This window comes from Nyctibius grandis, chromosome 2 (genome assembly GCF_013368605.1).
Source record: "Nyctibius grandis isolate bNycGra1 chromosome 2, bNycGra1.pri, whole genome shotgun sequence".
In the NCBI taxonomy this organism is placed as follows: domain Eukaryota; kingdom Metazoa; phylum Chordata; class Aves; order Nyctibiiformes; family Nyctibiidae; genus Nyctibius; species Nyctibius grandis.
Genome location: NC_090659.1, coordinates 13689363 through 13709232, shown reverse-complemented (window position 1 = coordinate 13709232; position 19870 = coordinate 13689363).

Here is a 19870-nt window from a genome sequence, read left to right as displayed (position 1 = left end):
GTAAATATTCAGAACTTGAAAGAAAAAGAGGTGACTACTAAGAAAAGTGACCTACATTATTCTAAATCATTATACATATTTTTAATTGCCACAAAAATGAGTCCTTATATGTTTCTGATTTAACTTCCCAGATTTAGCATGACCATACCCATTTAATAAGCAGGTTGCACTGTAAAAGTAAAGTGCAAGCATAGAAACATCACGTTATCTCTTTTTGCTCTTACGTTTAATATATATCTCTCTCACTTATTTTTAATGTATTTTCTCATTCAGAACAAGAGAGGACTCATAGGTGAAACTGAGAGCAGAGCTTGGCCTTAGATGTTGATTTCGTAGAGGTATCTTAGCTGCGTTTAGAATTTGCATTTGGGATCAAAATGATACTATATCCTTTTATTGAAACATTTTTCATAGTTGCTTTGCTTGCTGCCAGTCAGTTCTCAGCTCCTAATCATCAGGGTTCAAGGAGTGTCACTAGTAACATTGGGAAAAAATACTACAATAAGACCTTTTAGAAACAAACTTCAAATAAAAGAATCTTTTGTTTCTAGGAAGGTCCTGCTAAATGCAAGTATAATTATCCTGCATAATGACCACACAAATGTCAGGACCCAGAATCTGACAACTTCATAGAGTAGTCCAATATTCTGAGACTTTGTATCAGAATTTGAGTTTCATAATTCCTGTCTCTTCCTCTTACACACATGCTCTCAAACTCACCTGCACACACACTCGTGCACACTAACATATACATTGCACTACTTTACAATCAAAGAGCAAAAAAGAGCAAAAAACAATAACTATATTCACTTGGCTTCTTGGACCGGAGTTTTTGTTTGTGGTAAACATGCATCATTCCATTAATTCTACTGTGGTTGTGAAGAATCACACAGCCTATGGGTCTGTCTTGTGAGAAACAAAAGTCTTTGAATGCATGTTAGAAATCCTTGGTTTGTAGAGTTCTTTTTGATTTTTTCTTCTTCCTTTCCCTATATTTGTTTCTCTTTACATGCATAGCAAGACTTAATATCAATTTTACATCTAAAAAAATAAGTTATCCTTTCTCCTTTACTTTGTGACCTCTAGTCTACCTGATAATATTTCTAGTTTGCTGTGGGAACAACTAGAATAATCTGAAGCAGAACCTTTCTACACTATTTTACAGCTTTCTGGGAAAAAAACCAATTTGTATGATTCTTCTCAAATATCTATCCAGTCAGAAGCTGGATAAGTGAGTTCTTACAAGTGTTTGAGTTATAGAAGAGATTTGATCAAGAAAAAGAATAAAAGAGAATCCTGTGTATGTGTGAAGCTAGGAAAACCCAAGTTTCAGAAATTATTGCGTTTACTAGGCAGTAAACTTGAATCCCTAATATTTCTGTCCATTGTATTCTAATCCTCCTGCCCTTGCCTGTAGTTTTCCCAGACACTATGGCACATATAACCAGGTTGTGTTCACCACCCCATCAGTGGGGTAAATGATGTGATATCCCTGCTGATACACAAAGAATATGCATATATTTTACATTATTTGCTACAGTTTAGTGAAAGAACCTACACGAAATATATCTGTCAAAACTTGGTGAGTAGGTATGTGTGGTAAAATAAAAACAGAAGTAATCACTTCAGTATTTTAATTAATTTGGCATTTTAATTAATTTGGTATTTGAATTATTTAAGTATTTAAGTATTTCAATTATCTGGTATATTAATTACTTCAAAAATTCAACTAGACTGGAGCTTTCTGAAACTGTAATCCAAGGGGGAAGACACAAAGACAAAGAATAAGAGCAGCATCTAAAGAAAAAGATAATGAAAGCGTTAACTTCAACATCATATTCCTCCCAGGGGAAAACTCAAGATGCTGACATCTCACCACAGACACTCATAGACAACAGTCATTGACTTTGGGACCTGGGGGAGCAGTGGAAGAGTACGTGTAAAATCTGAGGAAGGGGCAGATGCCAGGAAGTTTTGTACAGTACTTTTAACTATATTATTGTGATATTTTGTTTCTTGCCTCTTTTTCTGTGTAATACTAATTACACAGAAATTCTGAACTAATTCTTGATTAGATTGTTAAGATCGCAAATACACTAACAAATCCTTGGTTTTATGTTTAAGATGTCTCAATTTTGCCTATAACAAGACTCTCAGCATAAGAGACGGAATGTTATCAGTTTCCTAGACACAAATTAATGGAAATAGTTACTTTAGAAATAAATTTCCAAGACAAATAGTGGGTTTTCCACCTCTTCAGTGTTTTCAGATCACAACAGTGTGCCTTTCCAGAAAACATAGTTTCATCAAATGCAATGTATAAATTAATTAAACATAAGTTATTGGGTTCACTACAGAGATGACTCCATAAAATCTAGCAATACTGAACAGGATATCAGACTGTATCATATACTGGTCTCATCTAAGTTTAAATTCTATGAATTTTATATGGAAATTGTATGTGTTTCTGTAATGGGAACTTCTCCGTCTGCTTCTTCCATGAACTACTGTGCTCTCCCAGGCTCCTGTAATGCAATCAGTTCAGCTTGAGTAGCACTTGTGACTGCTGGAGTTCCACTGACTGTTCTGGGACTTGATGGCACCATAAGGCTTTTCACTTTGGTCCATATATTGTATTCTTGTAAAAAGAATTTTATACTACTATAAAAAAGAAATAAATAAATAAATACTAAAAAAAAGAAATGAGATTGAGAACAAATTATTTTAAACTGTATTTTTCTCTAGATTTCCCTGGTCTGCTTAGAGGTAAATGTAGGCAAAGGAAAAGTAAGTGTAAGCTCAGGTGTTTCTGAAAAAGTTTATTATTCATTGCATTTTTATCCTTTTAGCATATTCATTTGTTATCTTATTGGTCAACTTTTTTTTTTCTTTGTTATAAGGTTAAAAATCCCATATACAAAGCAATGATAAACAAGCTGGCACAAGGTTTTGTTGGGGTTTTGTGTTTTTTTTTCCTTTAGAGAGATCTTTTCTGATTACTCCTCGATGTTTAGAAAACAGATGGTATTTAACAAGTTAAACTCTAATTGCAATCAAGAATGAACGATGATCAAATTTAAAATTAAATTATGTTTACAGAAGTATCCTGATATCTTGTTTTGCATTATATTTCTTCCTTGTTAAAATCCTAACATTAGTCGATGATGATTGAATGTGTATGCTATTAAGTTTTACATTATTTTTGAGTTCTCCTCAACTGAAAACAGTATATTGTGGAATAAGAACTGAGAAAGAAGGTTAATCTAAAAATTGTGCAGCTACTGTAACTGTAGTTTTCATGTGGCTATAAATTTGCATATGGAATTTAGAGGCATTGTTCTGAGATTAGTATCATGATGGTAGAAGTTGACAGCAGCTCATCTGTTCCCAGTCTAACAGAAGAGACAAGAGCGAATCTGAATTAATACATTCGGTCTAAAAGAGAGTTGCTGATAAAACTAATAGGGATAATATCCAAACTAGCTGTGACACAGAATTCAATTTAGTGTTTGTAGGAAAACTTTGTAGGTCATACTTTTTGCCAGCTACAATGGGTTGCTTATTTTCCAGAGAATGTCACAAAAATGACTATTGAACTAGAGAATCCTCTGTCTGTTACCGAGGCTATCTTCTGACCATAGTGGTTTCTTTTCATTATTTCTAAATCACCTGTGATGGATGTTCATATCCAGTCTGTGTAGCCTCCGAATATTTCTAGCAGTGGCAATTCTGTGATTTTCTGCTAGAATGTAATTATTTGACTGTCTGTTTTGAAAGTTTATCGACTGTTTCATTCTGTTAAATTGAATCTGTCTTTGCAGCTGCATTTTTTTTTATTCTTCTTAACTCCCTTCTGACATTCAAAGCAGCATAGGAAAATGCAATGTAACTAAAGAACAGCAAAGGGAAGAGAGAAAATTGAGCACGTGCTTCTTTTTTTCTAGTGATATATAAAGGAGATTTGGAGAGCAGAACACGCAGGTCAAATTAATAGAAAGAAGAGAAGAAGTTAGATCAGGAAATGGAGGCAAATCACACCTGAAAACTTTGCAACCAAACAGGCAACAGGTAAGATTACACATTAGCAATACTCATCAAATGAAATCTGAGTAAATATGAATGGAGAGGTTCAAACTGTTAAAATCAGTGTTTTGGTGTCCCTCATTGATGAAACACCTTAATATATAAATCCTAAAAAACACTGCGAGAAAAGAACTCTCTTATCCAACTGAAGAATGTATTTGACTGATATCTCCAAGTAATTATTCGTGGTTTAAGGAGTGGGACGCACAGCTGTGTGGGAACATACATTAGTTAAGTTGCGTTGAATAGAAATTCTGTGTACTTATTAGAAATAGAGCCTTGTAAAGGGTCAAGGACAATTTCCTGTCAACATCCCCAATAAAGGCACATGGATATATCGAGGGATGCCTCTGGGTCACTCTGCTTCTTAATCTGGCAAAAACAACTAAGTTAGGAGATGGAAGTGGAGAGGAGACTAGTAACACACAAAGGTGTGCTGGGTTAGCCTTGGCCAGCAGCCAGAAGCCCACCCAGCTGCTCACTCACTTCCCCTCCTCAAACAGGATGGGTGGAGAAAATAAGATGGAAAGCTCATGCGTTGAGATAAAGACGGAGATTCCTCTCTGCATGGAGGTTCCTGCAGCCCCCTGCCAGTCCCTCCACACCTGCATCCGGTGCAAGGAGTCTGGGTTTAACTTTAGGTCAAACCTTTTTTACTCTATCCATGAGAAGAGGCAGGACCACCAGGGCTTCTACTGAGCTGACCAGCAAAGCAATACAAACCAGCAAACCTCCTGGTAGCAGCTTCACTTCTAGATCTCTGATGGTGAGCTTAGGTGTTTAATTAAATATTCATAAAGGGTAGGGTAGAATAAAAAATATGAGCAGATTAACCAAATACAGACAGAAATGAGGAGGAATACCTCTGAGATAAATGCTGTCCTGCTAGGTATTCTGACTCCAGAGACAATGAAGGAAGCTGCTGTGTGACTATTGGAGACATGAGAAATACCTTATAGTAATAAACTAGAAATAGTAATGAAATAGGTCTGTTCCATGACTGTTCACTAATTTTTATTGTTTTTACGAACACATAATAATTGCTTTGAAGAATTTTCATGTCTTAAACCATCTCTTTAATTTTAAAGCTGACGTTTGTTTTCACAATGAAATTTTCATCTATGTTCTCAAAATCCACATTTTTAAATAAAGTAATCTCATTTAAAAATATTTTAAAACCCTAGCTACTGTAAAGTAAGTAGCTAGGGACTTAACCACCTGTTTTGATAGTCAGAGACTCCTTTAGTGTGCGGCTGCTGATGTAAGAGTGACTTTGAAAGTAGCTGGCACTGGAGCTAGAATGAAGACAGAGAAATAAGTTTTTCTCATGGTACCCATTAGCCATTACCTCTCTTTGATTTGAGGTCAGGTAGGGACTTTTCTGCACAGTCAAAGTATCTGTCAAGAAGATCTACACTTTATGCAGCATGAGAGAAGAGCTGGCCAGCATACTGATGTAAATATAGTGCACAGTACTTTTCTAGTGGCTGTGAAATAGAAACCCTCCTTTGTTTCAGTCATGATATTTTCCAAGTGTTTTGCAGCACTTTTGGGAGGGACACAGATTATGAGCTCTACTAACTTCTAGAACTGTTATGAAAATGCATATAATAAAGGCAGGAGAAGGCTACTCCTGTTAAAAGGCCAGGACTATTATAGATGGTGTTGTATTGCCATCTACTCCACAGTTCTGTTTCCTATGTGAAATCGAAGGCAGAGTAAAGTTGTGCTTTAAATTCTGCTTCGCTGGAAGTCTTTCTAGTGACGAGACTTGGAGCTTAAATTGCAAATAACTCTTTTCCCATTTCTGAAGCTGTAACCCAGTGAATAAGGAACTTGGCCATTCTCCATCTTGTTCACAATGAAGAGTGTTATTCAAAATGAAGCTGAGAGACCCACTTGTAAGACATAAAAATAGTTACTGCTGTGCTCATGAAAACGAAGGAAGTATGCACCTGTATTTTTTTTAATCTTTAGCTTAAAATGTACACATTACTGTCCACTCATTTATGTTTGTGCAATTGTTCTTTTATTTCAAGAAATCATAGTGCTGAGTCATAAGGCTTGGTATTTTTCGGCAGAAGAAGCAGAGATGGCTGAAAATTTCAGGTAGAACTCTGTCCAGTTTGAAAACGCCAAGTATTCAAATTAAAAACATATTTATAGGAAAGTGTGGAAATTTTGCAACCAGGAGAATGTTATTGAGGTAAATGAGAATATTAAGGGAAGAAAAAATAGCTTAATTTTTCATATCCATTCCTAGAAATACCTTAGTTACTTTTAAACATTCAGAATGCAAACCTTCAAATCTTTACTTTAAATTGTTAATAGAAAACTCTAATCTAGATTGAGAACTTTGTGAATAGAACTACAGAAAATAGATACTAGTGATGTGCTAGAACAAAGGAATGGGAAAAATCTCTATAGCAGAAGAGAATTATGCTCAATATAAAAATATTCAGAAAATGATTAATGACTCGGGAACACTGCTCCAAGAATTACAAACTTCAGATTAAAGCTTTGATTCAGATATTTCTTGGGTTAAACATACTAATTTCAGAGCAGCACAGGTAAATGAAGAGTAACCGCTTATCAGATCTATTAAAAAAAAATGTACCAAAATGTTTAATGGATGAAAAAACAGCTTGGGAAAGGAAACATAAGAGAAAGAAGAAAGAAACTGTACATGCAAATATCTTCTTCTGAGCCATTCTGAATTCTACGTAAATCCAAAAATAGAAGTTTGAGTAAACGGAATGAAAATATGTATCATGGCTTGTTTCAGTATTTCAGTTCCTCTAAAGATAATTCTGCTGTCTAATGAGGAATAGAGAGTGTATCACATTTCTATTTTCATGATTGCTGGATGTAGTACCTCATGATTCCCATCTCTTTTCCAGACATTCGAATCTGTGTGGTACATTATGAGAATTATATAACTATGGCATATCCAAGGGTCACATAAAATAAGATTACACTGGAACTCAAATAGTTTATCTCATCTACAGTCCTCCCTGATATGGGCTCATCAGTCGTGTAAGCAGGTCTTGATGGACATCCCTCTGAGATAGCTGAGCTCAGGTAAATCAGCACATGCTGCAATGTAGCTGCCTGAGGTATATCAACAGTCACTCGTGTGGGAGGTGGTGGCAGTTTAGATGAACAAAGATTGACATGAAGCTAGTACTTTAATCAACAAATGCAGAAACACTTGCTTTTGATAAGAAATATTGTGGGTTTTCATTGTGTGAAACTCTTGCCGCTTCAGTTTCTGCCTCGATTCATGGCTGAAGCAAACCTGAGAACAGGAGGCATTCCCAGAGAAGGTGGTTCCCAATCCAAGCTCTACAGGTGCATCAGTTCTGCAAAACATTGCAGCCAGGATTTTCCAAACTGATCGCTCATCTGTTAGGATTCTCAATATGAATTAAGTAAGCTTGATCTTTAGCAGGAAATAAATTTGCATACCTGAAGAACTCTCCCCTTTGAGCCAGCTATTGATTAGAATCAGCTTTGGAAAAGCCTGTTGTAAGACCCCTTTAAACAAAATTCCAAAGATGAAAACTGAAATCCTGTAGCTGTGTTTTTTCTCCTATTTATTGTGTTAAAACTCAGCCTCAGAATACTAATAAACAATGCAAAAAGAATTTTTCAATGAGCTATGTACTATGGTAACAAGTATGCATCCTGCTGATAAAATCTTGTAACAAGTTGCATTACATGGATCTATTTATTATTTATTGCTTTGGAAGCCATTCTTCTGGAGAAGGTCACCAACAGCTGGCTGTATTAATGTGTGCATATTAGTCACTGTTAATGGTGTCAATGATGTATATAGCCTCATCTTTTTGGATTTTTCTGACAAACTATCATTGAGGCCTCAGTTTCCATTACAAACTTATAAGAATAATGATCAGGACATAAGTCAATAGCACTACAAGTAACATTAAAACCAGCAATTTCTCACATTTGAGCTGCTGATAAACTAAGTAACTTAGTCTAATGTCTGGTTCTGCAGCCACCAGACTGTGGCTCCAAGGATATTCAAATGCAATCTTAAACTGAGGTTTCTGCATATCATCAACAATGGGACTGCAGTGGGAGGTTTTCTGGGCAGTCTCAATTATCAGTTACTGGCCAAAGAATTACATCTGTATGTGGGAATCTGGCCCTTCCTTTTTAGCATTGTCTCAGAAATCGTAAACCACGTGCTCGGGCGACATCTTATGGCGGCTGCCTGGAATGCCTGAGCCTGGCAACATAAGATGGCGCAATAAGCTAGGCGCCCGCCCTCCACCCGCCTCCGGATGCGTGTCTCCGGTGACAGCCTGGCAAGGGGCCAATCCTACGGCGCAGGAACCGGACATGTCCCGCCTTCGGACCTGTGATTGGTGCGAACTGTTGACTGACGGCTCCCAGTCACATGACTCTGCCGAAAAACTCTATAAAAGAGGCTGGATCACTTCAACACGTGGGACCCTCACCGCCATCTTCCAAGTAGGAAGCGGGACGCCGCTGGATCTCAGGGTGGTGAATATTTTCTTTTTCTTTCTCTTTCAACTGTTTTCTCTGTTTCTTTCTTTCTTTTATCTCTCTCTCTTTCTTTTCCTTGAATATTGAGTTGCCTCAGTGTTGGACCTAATAAAGTCAGAGCCAAGTTTGTTGATACTGTGCCTCGGTTGTGCTTTGTCTGAACTCAAGGATCACGAATCTTTAATATTTCGGGTCAGGATTTTTTGGGGGTGCTTTACCTGCAGGCAGGTTAAGCATACCGGGTGTTCGCATTGAACCAGGCACGCCGCACGTGGGCTGCACTGGAATTATTTATATTTTTGGCGGGCCCTGCACGCGGGCTGTCTGCATTGAACCAGGCACGCCGCACGTGGGCTGCACTGGAATTACTAATTAGGCGGGTCTCTCTCTCTCTCTCTCTCTCGGGGAGCAGGGGACGGGGATTGTCTGCATTTTATTTCTAGATTTGCTCCTTTTTTGACTAATTAGGCGGGTCTCTCTCTCTCTCCCTCTCTCTCTCTCGGGGGGGGCGGACGGGGGGGCTGTCTGCATTTTATTTCTAGATTTGCTTTAGAGGCGGACCTTAAATCCGGAACCCGACACTGTACTACTAAAGATGACTTTGCTGGGTTGTATTGAGACCAAGCTCAGCCCCATCTTGCTGTGCCTGGATGCTGCAGCCTTTGTTGTCTATTGGCATGGGGTTCCCTCTTGGGGAACTCCTTCCTCATCTGGCAGTCTGGAGCCTTCTTTTTGTGACTTTTTCCAGGCATTCAAAGGTTTTGTTTGGTTTTATATGAAGGTCAGGGATAAGGGACTTTGGCCAGTCCTGTGTTGCAAAAAGGTCATATAAGAAACCCAGTGTGACTGATAGTCCAAAGCATGCATGTTTTGTAGGTCTAAAATTTTTCACAATATAAATATCCGGTCAAATATGGGCAAAGTTCTCAGTATTTATATTTCATAAATCTTTTATAGCTTCAGCATTATAAAATGAGAATAATAACCCCATGCAAATGAAACAAAACCTTGCAAACTTAGTTGTTTTAGCTGTTCACTGAAATCTAATTCATATGTATGCAGATGCAGGGTCTGATTAGGCTGCAGGCAGAGGTGCTCAGACACATCTAGCATTTTCTGCTTCTGAATTACATCTTAAGAGTAGATATTTTAAATATATGCTTACATGCAACTCTAAATTTGTATTCAGCACATAGTAGCCTTTCTGCCTGCATCATGGTCTGTTGCACTGTGTACCTTATCGGATGAATTCCCATTTGCCAGGGATTATTCATGTTAAATAGTCTATAAAAAAGTCTATGATGTAAGTCAGAGCCCTGGAACATTAATAAGGCAGGAGGAAAGTTTTATGCAAGGGGTGATAAAATGAATCTGTTTGCTGGAATATCTCTTATTATTTTATTCAGATGTAATTCTAGTTTACTTCTGCAGTATATTCCCGATAGCACAAAGCTGGTATTAGAGCCAATTCTTGAAATCTTATTTCTCCCATCTGAAGTAATAGCAAGGTAGCCATAACTAAGGCATTCTCAGTGGAGCGAAATTGCATGGAAAAAAACCCTTTCTGACATTTTCTTTTATATTACAAATTAAAACTAAGATAACTGGAGTATATTTTCTTATTTATTCAACTGTGCAATAACAGCAACTAATGGTATATGTCTACATACATATGCATAGTTCTCCCTCAAAACTCACAAACAAATATTCTAAAAATGTTCACTTGTACATAATTCATTTCAGTCTAAGACTCTCTAGCTGGTCTGGCACTGATATGCCACCATTGTTGTATTGTGCATGCATCAGCATCTTAGAGTTGACTGATACTGTAACACCAGCTCAGAAACTAACACTGTACACATTTAGTGTATCACGCTTTAAAGACTTTAGTCATTGGTGGATTTCTGTAAAATGCTGATAGAGTCAACATTGATACTGTCTTATATTGTTGGAAAAGGCTGAGACGGCACGTTTAGATCTGAAGATACAACTCACTTATAGCCTAGGAACATTATTTTTATCAAATAACAATCTTATGTTTCTTTCCATTCTTTCCTTTTCTTTTTCAAGACTGTGACTTGGTTTGCTTTGTCCTCAGGACCCACATCTTCCCTCTTGGTATTCTGGACTAGATTAAATTTAGAGTTACTGGTACAACTTCCCTATAGGAAAGTACCATTGGAAATCGTATACCTGGGGATCTAATTAGAATAATTTGAGGAGTGTTAAAGCCAGCCAAGTATTTCAGCTCTTCTGAGTCACGGCAAGATTCATTTTCCAAGTTCTATTACTAAATGGGTATTAATAGTTCCTTGTGCTGCTGAAGCTTGGTCACTTGACAAGCTTAATAGTCTGCTGGAAGCAGTTGAGTGTCATTCCAAGTCCCTGCCCATCAGATAAATATATTTGTCCATGTATGTCCTTTTCCAAAGACTGAATAATAATATAGAAATGCAAAGAGGGACTGTTGGATGCTGGATCACCTAATACCTTCCTGTAAAGGGATATTTCGTTCAACTCTGGAAAGCAATTTATCTTCAGAAATTATGCTCAGATGTTATTTGGTATGTGTTCAAGATGATTTAGGCTTACCCTTTTCATAAGTATTCACTAATGGAGTCTGAAGCTCTATATTCTTGGCAACAGCAGTTGCAGTTTACCTTGGTTTGCAGATTTCTTTATTTATTTTCCCTTCTGCTTGCTATCATCTCACATCGCTTTTATTCAAAGTCATCTTAGATAAGCTATCAGCAGGTACCAGGGCCGTGCAGGAAACATGACCTGCTTACAAATTACATCTCATCCTGTGTAGCTGTATTCTTCAGACAACGTGGAGTACACAGAATAAGACCTTTCTATTTACCTCGGGGACCAGCGATTTCTGCTGAGAAAACAAGTGTAAAGAAATGAAAAGATTCAAATACTTTGTAGAAATGCTTCATGCCCAGTTTGAAGCCAGGGAATCTTTCATGCTTAGGCATGACAAATCTCCACCACCATCGCAGCGGTCTAGCAGTGTACATCTAATAGCGGGTGATGGGGCCCAGGCTAAAGGAATTCTCTCTCACCAAAATTACTAATCCAGGTTCAGGGAAAAGCCTAGCAGTTCCCTAGCAGACAGGGGTGAGGGCATGTCTGGCAGGATGAAGGCTGTAAAGTAGGGAGGATCCCATTCAAAATATCCCCTTGGTGTCTACTGGGGCTGTGGGGACAAGGCCCAGGGCTTCCAGGGTGATGCAGCATGGGATGGGGTCTGGGTCCAGGCGGCGCCCAGCTCAGTGGGGCCCAGGGCTGGGCAGGGGCAGGGCTGCGGTGGGGCCAGACCTGAGGCTTGGGCCGGCAGCAGCCCCAAGAAGGCCTCTCCCTGCCTGCCCATCCCCTCACGGCGGCCCGCTCAAGACCTCCTGGAGCTTGAGGACTTTTTGCTACAGGAAATTCCCATCCTGCCCCGAGCACCACGTCCAGCTGCTGAGGTGCTGCCCTGCCTGGCAGCCCCAAGAAGGCCTGTGCTCATTCAGGGGCAGTTTTCTCTTAGGTGTGTCCCCATCCACCTCAGAGCTGGTAGCGTGGTGCCGGGCTGAGGAGCCCTCAGGGCGCTCCAGAGCTAAGCTGCTACCGGAAAGGAGGGATGGGGGCTGGAGCACAGTCAAAACAGCTCAGCCAGCTGCAAAGCTTTCTGCCAAGGCAGGTGACTGAACCTGAAACTTTTACATTTTCCAAATAATGAGCTCGTAGCTGAGCTATTTTATGCCTGTTTTGGGGCTGCTGGTTCTCACATTGGCCGAGTTTGTGGAATCAGTCACTTCATTTTTTGCACGCATTTTCTGGAATAGTGTTTCAGTTTGCTAGCAAGCCTTTTCTAAGCATGTGGTTTCCTTGACGAGTTGCTTATGTGTGTTCTGGTAGAGACTCCTGCCTCTTTTTTGCATTCATGGCTTCAACAAAGAATTGGAAATATTCATGAGACTGCATTTCCTTGACAAGCTTTTATTCTCTTCAGATGAGTGGCTCACTGTCCTGTATCCAAAAGGAGTCTAATTTCTCTGACAAAAAGTAAGTATTCAAAGTCCAAAGTAATGTAGTTGGAATGTATGCTGGAATCTATGGTACCTGTCTTTTTTGTAGTCATGTGCATTACAATGCCTATGACACTACTCTTTGTAAGCAGCAATGTAGAAGAAAAGAGTATTCTGTCCAAACCCATTTATTTACTCAATGGAGATGACCTATAATGGGAGAGTATCGTTTATTAGACTTTTTAAAAACAAATAAATTTGCAAGTAACGAATCTTTTGCACCAGTGACTACAGATTTGGAGAAAATACTACATATAGTCTGGGTCAAATAAATATTTTTTTTCCTTCTCCAAAACTGCTGTGTTCGCACACAGCTAAAACCTCTGTAAATTATTCCGTATTCTCTAGACGCTGTAAGCATGATTGCTTCTTCAGACATCTGTAAAACTAGTGTAACATCTATGACTTCAGTGGAATTATCATTGATTTATATAGGTTAATTTAAATTGGAAACAGTCTTGTAAGTAGTGCGTAAGTTTTATAATTATGGGGTGCATACTGAAATTTCTTTTTTCTTCAGAAAATGTTCCCTCTTAAAGTGTCACTTTAAGAAACAGTGAAATTTGATGGAGTATGCAAAATTGATTTGCCATGGTGTGTACATTACAAGGATTTATTATAATTTTATAATACTACTGACTACGGTATATTGTAATGCATATTGTCTGGGGGTTTTTTTACAGATGTTCAAATAGGTTGGTTTTGGTTTTGTTTTTCCAGCAAGTGTATCAGTCCGTCATAGCAACAATGAAATTTAGGACAGATTGTGATATTTTACATAGTTATACAAATCTGGAACAATCTTACTGAGATGATGGAATTGCCTGAGATTAACAGAAATTTAAAAGTTGATTTGCTCTAATTTGCAACAGTGAAGCTGAGATTACTCACTAATTGTAACAAATAGTGAATTTACTTTAGTCAGGTGTGTGGTACGTTTTGATGACTGATCTAGTTATGCATACAATTCCTATTAAAAAAATCCACATGTACCTAGTATGATTTTAAATTCCCTTTCTGGGCTAAGACTACCATTGATTAAATATTTTTTAGAAAATATTTGCATAAACTTCCACTAGCTGTACACAAGACTACTCTTTTCATTATCCAAGCTGATGAAAAGGCATGCAATGAAGCTGAAGTAAATATACCTAGCATTTATATGGGTTTATTAGCATATTAACTCAAATCTAGTGAACACTAATCACATCCACATAACAATCAGTCATGTCAAAGACCGGGCAGAATGGATAATTCACCTGTTTAAAGCATGGCAGAGACTGGATCCAAGAAAGCTTAAATCCTTTCACTATATACATTGAGGATTTAAAAAGAACTGCGTATAGCTCCATGGCAACTTTGCTTTTCAATTTTCAACATCACGTATTTCAGAATGTTACACTGAGCTCTAGTTAAACTGAAGGCACCTATTCAGCTTTTATTTCTATATATCACTCTACCAATTTCAGTTGATTCAAACCTCACTCATGTTGGAAAATAGTTTGCCTCATGAGTGTCTATGGCTTACAGAATTGAAACCATTTTCAGAATATATCCTACAATTGAAAGCCTATCAGACCAATCAAGCATCACTGAAAATTTTTTGCTCTTTCCAAACTAATTGTGAACATGTTTTATTAGTTTGACTTCTCCGCAGAAACAAGCAAGCCACTCTGAGCTACTTTGTGCAAAAAAAAAATACATTTTCTAGGGTCCCTACTATCATTTTCTTTATCTTCTCCAACAAAATTAATGAGAATTAGAAATACAGCACAACTTAAAATAAAATCACAGTGAATAAAAAAAGCTTTTATTTTTTCATTTAGCAGATTACCACCAGAAGCCTGAATTGCTTCATAAAGATTTTTACTGAATATTTCTGCACTGAATATTGTCTATATACTGCTTGGTAACTGGCCAAAGCAGACATGTATATGGTTTTGATAGACTTGATCTCAGCCTGCTATAAATGTAGGGATAATTTCATAAAACTTGATGATGTGTCATTTGTGTAGAGCTGGCAAAATGGTAATTACCAGAAGTTATAATGTACCGAGTTAATTTTAGGTACTGTTACTATTACTGTGGTTTTGTTTGGTTTTCTCCTCAGAAACAGAGTATTCAAATAAAATTATCTTGGTTCTAAAGCATAAATTATTGCAATGCGACTATTGTATATTATGTTCAATCTGTAATTGAATGACTAATCTGGTTCTTCTGGATTTCTTCATCTTTTTCTCCCAAGTGACTGTTTAGCAACAGAATAAGTACCAGATGTCTTAACAGCAGGCCTTGCATGAGATGTGTCAGCAAAGACCAGCTAAAACCAACACTTTTAATATCAGTGCATCTTGAAATTGTAGTCAGGAATCTTTGTGTTGCACATAGTACTATATTTCTTTTTCTTTTGGATGAAAACATAACATGTCTGAAAACTGAAATTTGCATTTTCTTTTCAGGTATAAGACTGAGGAAATCAGTTGCAACAAAAAGCTAGATGATTCTTTGCCTGAATGATGTGAACTATGTAAACTAACTAAACTCTTAGGCTTTTGTGTTTTACCCTTAAGTCTCCAGGTGCACGTGCCTGTTTAAATCTTTTTGAAAGGCGTGTGATGAAAGTAGAAGCATGTTTTTAATCCATCTTGTTTGAGTTTTACCTTGTTAATAGTGATATAACTTATTAGACTCTTGTTTTTATACACATACAGTACCTCACCAATCTGTTATTTTTTACATTATGCTACTCGATTATACTCAACTATGGAAAGCATTTTTTCTTAAGATTTCTTTTTTGTTATTGTTGTAGACAAAAAGTCACTTGTGATCTGCAGTGACCAATCTCTGTATTGGAAAAATATTTTTTCTATCATAATATCAGAATTACAGAAGTATGGAACTGATGAAGCAAGGAAAAAAAAAAGCTTTTAATTTTGTTCAACATTTGGAAATTGGGGGTAGAACCTAGTTATATATTGTAGTCTACTGCCCAAGAAGGCTGGGCAAGTGCGAAGTATAGTAGGTTAGCAACTCCTTCTCGTCGCTTCCACTTATTATTTAAAGCTACCCTTCTTCAACTTTGAAATCTGTCAAACAAATATGCTTGGGATATTTCCTGCTTGGTATGTTCTATATGTGGCAAAGGCAGATTTTTTCACCCAGGGTGGACTAACCCCTCCAGCAGGATAAGCTGGGAATGTGACTGGCTGAGAAGTTGCTCTAGCTGAAAGCTGAAACATGGAGGTCCTTGTGGATGGTCAGCTGAGCATGAATCAGTAGCATCCAGGGCTGTATCAACAGGAGCACGGCTGCTAGATTGAGGGAAGTGATTATTTCCCTTACTCAGTTCTTGTTAAAACATATCAGTATTACTGAGTCCAGTTTACACACACACACACATCCCCCCCCTGCCCAGTACAAGACAGACATCAACAAACTGGAGCAAGGTCAGGGGAAGGCTACCAAGCTGGTCAGGGCTGGAGCACTTGCCCTGTGAAGAGAGGCTGAGGAACCAGAACTTACTTGCCCTGGATGTGCATGTGTGTGTGTGTGTGCATGCAAGAGTGTAACATAACATCTGCCTGCACGTATCATGGTCATGGAGAAGATGGAGCCAAGCTCCTCACAGCAGTACATGGCGGGAGGATGAAGGGCATAAACTGAAACAGGGAAGATTCAGAGTGGATATAACAAGAAAATTTTTCCCCATGAGGACAAACACTGGAGCAGGTTGTACCAGAGAGGTGCAATTTCCCTCAATGGAAACTTTCAAGATTCAGCTTGACAAAGCACTGAGCAACCTGGTCTGAATTCAAAGGTGGCCCTGCCTTGAACTGAAAGATGGAATAGAGGCCTAACAGAGATCCCTTCCAACCTAAATGGTTCTGTATGTACGCTGTTTGAAAACAGCAGTCATGTACAAACTCTTACAATAATCACCTGTAGCAAGCTGATTGTTACGTTAACATATTTTTCCTTCTGCCTTACTTCTCACTCAATCAGATGAATATAGTACCAGGGGGTTGCTGGTTCTTTATTGACTGACTTTCTAAAAACAACTAACTGTCTAGAATGACATTTTTCTCTGTTCTACTTTGTCATCTCTGTTCATCGTGTTCTTCTGATATGGCAGATATTGATCTATTCCTCTTAAATCTTTAGAGAATCTTAAATATTCCACCCTTCTATGGGCAGTGGTTCAGAAGCAGAAAAGTGAGGGGTTTTGTTTTGGTTTGGTTTGGTTTTTTTACAAGGGAATCTCACTCTGTTGTGATTTAGATCTACAAAAATTAGGGGAGTTATCTTATGCCCTTTTTCAGTGTCCCTTGAGTTGTATGGAATCATGGTGATGAATTGCAGAGATATCTACAGAGAAAACTCAATAAACAAAGTATTTTTGGAGGTCTTTGTACAGGATAAAAATTTTCTGAACTCCTAAAGGGATACCAAAAGCCCTGGAAAATTCATGTTTTGCTTTTGAAATTTGTTTTTCCTAACCTTTCTACTTTAGACTTGGCTGATTGCTTGAATTGAATATGGAATATTTTACCTTGATACCTCACATTTTATCTCTAAATTATTACAGAGCACTTCATAAAGCTGTAAATTAAATACTGATAGTGCACTAAATGTGTAAGTAAATGTATCAGCAGTTGTGCACTCAGCCATGGCTTATGCTCAGCTATGCACTTTAGAATTTCTTTTATTAAGGGGAACGCTGGCAGGGATTCCTAAGTCGTGCCCTGACCTTTGAGAGGAGTGCTTCATACTGCCACCTGAACAGATCAGATTTTAGAGACAGACACAGGCTGTCTTACTCCAAATCTAACCTTGAAAATGTAAAGTATGACTATGCAACTCTGTATGTCTTAGTGACTGCACATCCAACTGTCCATCAGACAGGATGGAAATATAAAAATACATTCCTACTGTTGACGCAAGCAGGAAAAAAGTAAGAACCTTGCAATTCTATTGTTTTCAGACCCTGCTAAAGTTGCAAGCGCATTCCCTGCCCCCATCTTTTTTGAAAGTAATTTAGTGTTTTAACCATTTGAAGAGACTAGGCCTAGAAATGAAAGCTCTGACCCAGACTTAACTTGTAGAACTTGTATCATTCTAAATTCAAAGTGAAAAAAAAACCCAAAACAAAAAAAACTCTCATTTTTTTCTGATCAGCTGAATCACTCTCTGGAGATGTTTTTTTTTCTCCATAGAGAGTGAAACTAGAACAACTAGCTTCTAACTTAATGCTTTAACTTAATTGGGATAAATCTGGACTAGAGATAATGATTGACTAGATCGCTGCTTTAACCTGACCTACTTCCATTATCTTCTAATCTCAGGAGAAATATTTCCTTTATCAATTAATCCTCAGGGATAACAGTGGGCATCCAGTTTTGATCTGTGACACAATTTAGAGCAGCCTCTGGAATCTCTGAAGATTAATGATGAAAATTTTTGTTTATAGGCACTGTGACCTAGTCACATCCTCTCTTGCATCTCATATGGTTGTAATTCCATAAGGGCCATTACATTCTAGAGAAAATGTCTGTAGTGAATGGCCTGTGTGGCTTTTTTTGGTCATTCTTATCATCCCTTTCATCGTGACTGTTGAGATCACCCTATCAGATAAGCTTGAGAATCTAGCAGATCCCTCCTACCTCATCTCCTGGACCTCCTATGGCGGCCTCTAGGGCCCAGGTTCCTCCCATGGTGGTCTGTAGGGCCCAGGTTCCTCCTGGTCCAACTCAGTTCCTGGTCTCTCCAATAGCAAGGCTGACAACATATTCCCAACAGGGAGTTTATGCTATATACAATGTACATATACATATATACACCAACGGCCACACAAATAAGAGAGACAGAGCACTCACAGGAACATTGACAGTGCCAATTGTCTTCTCATGCTCCCTTTTCTGACTGGTCAGGATGGATTTCTACTAGTAAAAGTAAATATATATGTGCATATATGTAGAAGAGGGATCTCTCCAGCAGCAAGGCTCAGACACTCAGTCTGCCCTATCACTGTCCCCTGGACCCCAGTCTCTCCAGTGGCTGGCACCTGGACATACAAACCCCTGCAGCCACAGCCCCACTGCAGTTGCTTGTAGAGACACCCCCACCCACCCCTCCTTTCTCACACACACACCAGGTCTCCTCTAGTCCCAATACCTGACTGCTTGTGTTCTTGCCTATAGAGATACAGAGGTGTTCTCACAACTCAGAGCTGTTGCTTGGAGACCCATATATCCCCTTGGCTCCCAGACCACTGCACCTGCTTGTCAGCTCATCTGGCTTGGTCTTTGCCATCACACACTCACTTGCACACCCACGCTCACTCCACTTACTGACACAGCAGACACACAAAGCAGAAATCCCCTCACTGAAAAATAGCTGAAGGTGGAGTTAAATGAGGAAATAGGACAGACTGTCGTGATCAAGTGCTGGTCATGGCCGGACAAGCATACTAACCAGCAAACTGTTTCCTCATAACCCTTACCCCTCTGTTTTGCTGCATTTGTATCTCCTCAGATCACCTAAGACCACCCCTTTCCCCACTTTGGTTCCTCCCTGAAACACCCCATAAATCACATGCAATTCCAAAATGCTCTTCCCCTGCATCCCATGGGGCTGATGAGTTTCTGCTGGGACAGCCCTGGTAGGTGCCCAAACAAAGTGTTTGTTCCTCCAGAATCTGCAATTTGTGTTCCCACCTGCCATTGTGCCTCTGTACTTTTCTGGGTTTGTGGTGATGGGCCTTTGATGAGCTGGTGTTTCTCCTGTGATAGGCCTGGGAGCATCTGAGGCAGGTTATTAATCAAGTTACTCCTCCTGCCATTGTTCCTCTGTGCTTTCTTTGTGTGCAGATGAGTTTCTTACCACTGAACCTAAACTAGCCTCGCAATGCAGTGCTTGCCAGATAGGAACTTCAAATATCATATTCCATTGGCAAATATACACCACCAAGCACATAGACACCTAACTTTATTCATTTGCTGATTTGGAAAATTAGAAATTTTCATAAATTGATGAACTAATGTTGTGGGAAATAAAAAATTTCGATGATTAAAGAAGTGAGGTTTTGCTCATGTCCCTTAGGAGTGTTCATGATTTCCATCAATACCTATTTCCACTACAATAGTATGAACACTATCAGTATTTCTTATTAGAATTATTAA